Raw genomic sequence first — 5,685 nt, forward strand, 5'->3', positions numbered from 1 at the left:
TTGAAAATGGTGCCCGAATGACGGAACAGATTCGAATGGTGCGCTTCTCCATTTTTGTCGTTGTCATTCTTCTGCTGCCAATGAAATGGCATATATCTCCGGCTGAAATGTGGTCGTAGTTTTTCCGAAGAGGTCAGGCCAGTTCCATATTCGGATTCCCCGGGAACACCCCTACGCCCGATCCGCCTTCCATAACTGACCCGTCGGTGGAGATTATTAAGTCTGTAAACTGAAAAGATGTTAAGCTGACGAGAACAGATAGTACACTTTGATCTTAGCCATAAGGCCGAAAAGCCTGTCCAGAAAGCTGAGTGGTAAGAGTACTAGGCTGTCGTACGGAAGGTTGCGGTTCAAATCTCATTGGTGGCAGTGGATATTACAAATTTTTTCCATTTGCAAGGCTCATAAGTTCATCAAAATCATCGCACCATCATAGATCTTAAATAATAGCGCATGCAGTATTATAATTATATGTAAGGCTCAACCGTAAGACATCATACCCTCTAGGATCTGGTATGTTCGTCGTCACTTTGCCTACACCTTTCACTTTCCTCATAGCAAATTGCTTGTTTTCAAGCCATTTAAGATCTTTTTGCTTTTCCCTGTTTTCCTCATGATTTATATGACCATATTCATCTTTCTTAACAACTGAACCAACTCAAACTCGTTTTCAATAGCCAGCTGGATTCTGCCGTGTATTCGCATTCATGCATGTAGGTACATATATGTATGTAGTCTCCATTTTTTGCTCTAAGCTATTCCTTCTCAGATTCAATATTATTTTCGGAAGGTATGAATAGACAGTCATATCCCAGCCCGGCACATACTCTGCATAAAGGCATAAACACAAGGAACCTTGCATCTTCAAAATGAACTTTTGCAATCATCTGGATATCCTTGAAGAAGGAATGTGCATGTGTATGAGCATTTTTGCCATTGTTGTTCTACGGAACGCATTCAAACACACATTCATCATCCGAAGTCCTCATTCCCATACTTCCTATTATGAAATTCGCTTTCACATCCGGCAACAATGGCAAAACGTTCTCTACGCAATCACTTTCAAAATGAAAACGAATTTTATATTTCAGAAGGCTCCACATCTCTCCACGTCATTTATCCTCATCATTTCGACATTTATGCCTAAGCGTTCCTAATTTTTACGGATAAAATATTTTTTCCCGATTCAAGGGTATGTGAATGATACAATCGGAGTGACTACAGTGAAAAAACGCGATCCGCTTTCTCGTCCATATATCACCGTGCAGGACATGCACATTTCCTTCCCAAAACGGGGTTAAAGACAAAATCCTGCCTTGCTATGGTTCTGTCAACAAATGAATGATGTGCCTGCAACCATCATGAAATTCAAATGTAGAATGGCGGCTAAATGCGACGGGGGAAGAGGGCACAAGACAATATACTGTCAAGCGACGTTTGTCTCCGAATGGAATGCGATTTGAATGCATCGTAAATTCTAACAAGTCATAAATAAAACTCGTAAAAAAATTGACGTATGTATGTTAGTTGCAGCGCTGAATGCACAAAAACAGAATAGGAATGAGGCGCGCTATTCGTCGGATTCGGTGCATATGATGCATGTATCCTGCTGAAAACAGGCTAAGCCAGTGGTGGTTCGTAAAATTCTTACAACGAATGTAACTTAGCAAAGTAATTTGTTTTCTTCTACTTTAAAAGGGTGTTGAACTTTTTGAAAAATGACTACTAGCGAGCTGGACACTTCTAGAATATATTGCGTTAAGGAGTATCCCCCGCACATATTTTCATCGCGTTTGTACTTAACCTGAAAAATAGAGTTGGCGTTATATCCAACAACTCCACATAATCAATCATTAGCACCTTAAACATTCCTCCTCTCTTGATGTCTTTGTGCTACGATGGGAAGCCTACTTCCTCTGCTTCTTCCTGCAGAGTTACTTATCGCTGCACCTTCATTTACTGCAGATCTGTTATTTCCACTTGTACGGAAATCTTAGTGATTTGAGACCTTTGCCAGAGGTTGGAAGGGGGTAATGACCAATCCGTCTGAAGTAAGCATGTTTAATCCTCCCTTGCCAAGAATTAGATGCAAACCTAAGGTCCACAAGCAGGGCAACGAGATGCGAGAAATTATAGCAGCGGTTATAGTCCTCTTGAAGTTATTAATAGGCTGAAGGATATACTCCCACTATCAGAAGACCGTTGCCTAGTATCCTACGACGTGATAACTCTGCTTACGAACAGATCTGGGAAAAAGCTCTGGCAAAATTCGAAGAATGGCTCCTACAGTTTGGCAATTCTATTGAATGGAAAAAGAAGGCTAGGGAATACGCAAAATTGGCGGCCCTGTGTACGAACGAAAATTATTTTGCTTTCAGAGGAGAAGAAGGAGTAGCTATGGGAAACCCATTATCCCCACTAATGAGCGAGATCTTCATGTCATCAATAGAGGAAAATATGGAGCAAAAAGAAGTCTTACCGAAAACATGTCTGAGATATGTCGATAATATCTTGACGATTGTCCCGAAAACTAACATATGATAGATACCATATTGGCCACTATTAACGCAATACACTCGAAAATCACATTCATCCAGGAGATGGAAGAAAATGGCAAACTGCCATTTCTAGATTGAACAGTCATACGTTCCAATGGGCACCTCTCATTCGACATTTACCGAAAACCGACGAGCACCTAACGGACTACCCCTAGCACTTCGTTCCACAATTACCAACAAACAAGTCGGGAAACCGGAAGCTTGACGCTTCAGGTATAAAAGGTTTTGTGTTTCCTTAAGTGAGGAGCATGACGTAGTTTCGAGTGAATGCTATCAGCCAATGGGGAACTGCGCAATGAAATTGTTTCACGCATTAACGCAACCTGGATGAAGTGGCATTCCCCAACTGGTGTTCTTTGTGATCGACGTATCAGCGCACGTTCCAAATCTAAAATTTACTGCAATGTCGTCCGTCTGCCGCTCTCTATAGTTCTGGGTGTTGGCCGATTATCAAGGACAATGAACGGCGTTTTGCGGTAATGGGGACGAAGATGTTGCATTACACTGGTGGCGTGACATGTTTTGATCACGTCTGAAATGAGAATATACGCAATCAACATGGGTTTGCACCGATCGTGCACAGTTAGATACTAGACAGCTACCTCACTCCCCCTTGCCCCTCAAGGGGGGAGATCAGTGCGAGTGCACACGATTTCAAATTGTTTTGCACTTGAGCATGAGCGAGATGTACCGAAAACCCGATCAGCTGTGTTTGACATACCGCCTGGACTTGCCAATGTATTGGTGAGATTGGCAAGTTTTTGCTTATGTATAAGTGAATACGTGAAACAACTTTTTGCTATATGGGTGAGCACGCCGCAGTACCAGAATAGCAAAAGCTCAGCGATCTCTCTCTTACCAATACGATTTGACGAAGATTATGACTTTTCTTGTTTAGCGTCTCTGATGTGTACATTTGCAAGTGGGGTCATTTTTGTAAGGGTACTGCCTATAGTAGATCTACTGTGCGATCGTGGAAAAACTGCGAGAGGTGTTTTCGATGGTGTGGTCACGTAATTCACGCTAACGATAATTCAATAACCAGTATTAGTCAGAACATCGAAGTCAATGGTAAGCAACCAAAAAGCCGGCCAAAACAATGGTGGCTTGATAAACTGGATGGGGATTTAAAACTCTCGCGATTAGATGCTGATCAGGGATTTGATAAAATAAAATGACGAAACCGAACACGACGAGCCAACCCCGCTTGTGAACCGAAGGCTGAAGAAAAAGAAGAAGATGCGAGGAGCGACGAGTGCACGACGACGGCTTCGTATAATATAGCTAAAAATTCCATTACCATCTATTTTCTAGAAAGCGATTTAAATAAATCATTTGATGGAAAGCCCTGTGTTGATAATGGTCAACCTCACACGCTTCACGCTCTGAGTTTAATATTATTAGCAAATGCCAACAATTTAACCAACATCAAATATAACAAGTCGGGAAACCGGAAGCTGGACGCTTCAGGTACGAAAGGTTTTGTGTATTTCTTAGTACGTAGCACGTAATATATCCATATTTTATGTGAGAGTATCCACTTTCGGCTGATATTGACATTCGTAGTCTTCAATTTTCAAAGAAGCAACAAATTTGAGGTATTATAACTTTGTTAGTAATAGTGCGATTTCCACCAAACTTGGTAGGATCATGCTCTATATTATAGCCTATATCACTGCAAAATTTCATGGTACTAGGATGAACGTAAGGGGGGTTTCTAACCAATTACAAAAAATTGTAGTAATATACTATTATTAACTTTATTTAAACAGATATCGGCATGGAAGGTATTTCGGAGCCCAGGCACCATATAGTGGCAGCCTCCTGATTTTTTTCAGATTTTTCGATTTGGTAGTTTCTGACAATGGCCCCCTTAAAGAAGTGATCACTTTCAACCCCCCGCGCTCCCCACCCTTCCAACGAATGTCAAAACTGAAAAGTACTAATCGAGACCTTTAATTTGATATTCCACATGACTATATTTGATGAAAAAAAATTTTACACCCCCCTTTTGCATGTATGGGGCCCCCCCTTAAATTGGACGTAAAAGGATGTAATTCACGGTATGCGTGAGCGTTCACAGTTCTCACCTTTCTACCAAATTTGGTGTCAATCGCTATAACCGTCTCCGAGAAAATTGCGTGTGACGGACAGACAGACAGACAAACAGACAGACAGACAGACAGTAAACCGATTTTAATAAAAAAAGGGCTAGGGAGAATTAGATCCTTCTTCAATCGAATTTTAATATTTCACTCGAATTTCAATTATTCTCGTTAATTATGAGCATCTTATTTGTATGGCTTAGGGTGCTGTTAATTCGCACGAAATTGATAAGTTTAAACTTCTATAACTTTGACACTAATAGTTGGATTTTCATGGAACTTGGCCTGTGTATGCATGAGACTGTCTTCTATGTCGGTGCAAAATTTAGTACACCTAGGATGAACTTAAGGGGAGTTTTTTAGTCAATTTCTAAAAGTTGATAATATACTATTAGTAAATTTATTTGCGCAGATACCGGAATAGGACATCTCTCGAAGATTAGATTTCACATAAGTGTTTTACACAAAACCTTAAACAGGGCTGCAGATAAATAGATTCTTCATAAATGCGAGTTTAATATTTCACGCGAATGTCAATTATTCCGGGTAATTATGACGTCAGCATCTGATTTGCATGGCTTTGGAAGCGGTAAATTCGGGCGAAATTGCTAAGTTTGAACTGCTATAACTTTGGCGTTAATTACCAGATTTCCACGAAATTTAGCACGTATATACGAAATATTGTCCTCTATGCGGGTACAAAATTTGGAAGTCCTAGGCTGAATTTAAGGGGGGTTTTCCAGTAAATTTCTAAAAAGTAGTAATATACTATTAGTAAGTTTATTTGAGCAGATATCGGAATGGGGCATATTTTGTGGCCTAGATTTCATCTAGGCGCAGCACCCTGATTTTTTTCGGATTTTAAGGTTGAGTAGTTTCCGAAAATGAGTCCTGTCTCACTTCAAGTGCGTACATTTTGACTCCTTACTCACGCACTTTGCAATTTATGCCAAAACTAACGTCAGTTTCATTTGACACTCTACACAACTATATTCAGTAAAAAAAATGTTTGAATCCCCCCT

At 40.4% G+C, this 5,685-nt stretch overlaps 1 non-coding gene across 1 annotated transcript; it reads right to left on the reverse strand.

Annotated features, from left to right (window-relative positions):
• Window positions 1-207: 207 nt before the first annotated feature.
• LOC119656334 lies at window positions 208-298 on the reverse strand. The gene has a single exon (XR_005250037.1). It is a non-coding gene; the product is annotated as a U2 spliceosomal RNA (small nuclear RNA).
• Window positions 299-5,685: the final 5,387 nt, after the last annotated feature.

This window comes from Hermetia illucens, chromosome 4 (assembly GCF_905115235.1).
Source record: "Hermetia illucens chromosome 4, iHerIll2.2.curated.20191125, whole genome shotgun sequence".
In the NCBI taxonomy this organism is placed as follows: Eukaryota; Metazoa; Arthropoda; class Insecta; order Diptera; family Stratiomyidae; genus Hermetia; species Hermetia illucens.